At 50.9% G+C, this 434-nt stretch overlaps 1 non-coding gene across 1 annotated transcript; it reads right to left on the minus strand.

The window, feature by feature from the left end:
- Positions 1-213: 213 nt before the first annotated feature.
- On the minus strand, positions 214-404 carry LOC130330994 (U2 spliceosomal RNA). Its single transcript, XR_008873986.1, has one exon. It is a non-coding gene; the product is annotated as a U2 spliceosomal RNA (small nuclear RNA).
- Between the last annotated feature and the right edge of the window lie 30 nt (positions 405-434).

Consider the following 434-nt stretch of genomic DNA (forward strand, 5'->3'; position numbering starts at 1 on the left):
CAATTAAGGAGGCCATTTAGTCAGCAGCAGCAGAAGTCCTGTGCCTGGACGCTCCAACAGCGGCCAGACACAAGCAGAAGCAGCAGAAGCAGCAGCAGCAGCACCACCTTTTGTTTTTTGGCTGCAGCAGCAAGGCCCACAGGGCTGGCTAGCTGGCTAGCCAGCAAGCAGGTAGCAATGAAAGTAGGAATCTTTCTTTTTAACCCTGTAAGGGGGTGGTGCACTGTACCCGAAGATACTGCCATATCGGGTCAATGCATAGGGCGACGGAAGCAAGCTTCGAAATCGGCCCCCGTTCTCAAAAATCCATTTAATATATGGTCCCCAGATAGGGGACGTATCAGATATTAAACTGATAAGAACAGATACTACACTTGATCTTAGCCAAAAGGCCGAGAAGCGATAACCGTGAAAGGGGCGGGCCCAACAAGGTC

The sequence above is a fragment of the Hyla sarda genome, unplaced genomic scaffold (assembly GCF_029499605.1).
Source record: "Hyla sarda isolate aHylSar1 unplaced genomic scaffold, aHylSar1.hap1 scaffold_3446, whole genome shotgun sequence".
Lineage (NCBI taxonomy): Eukaryota > Metazoa > Chordata > Amphibia > Anura > Hylidae > Hyla > Hyla sarda.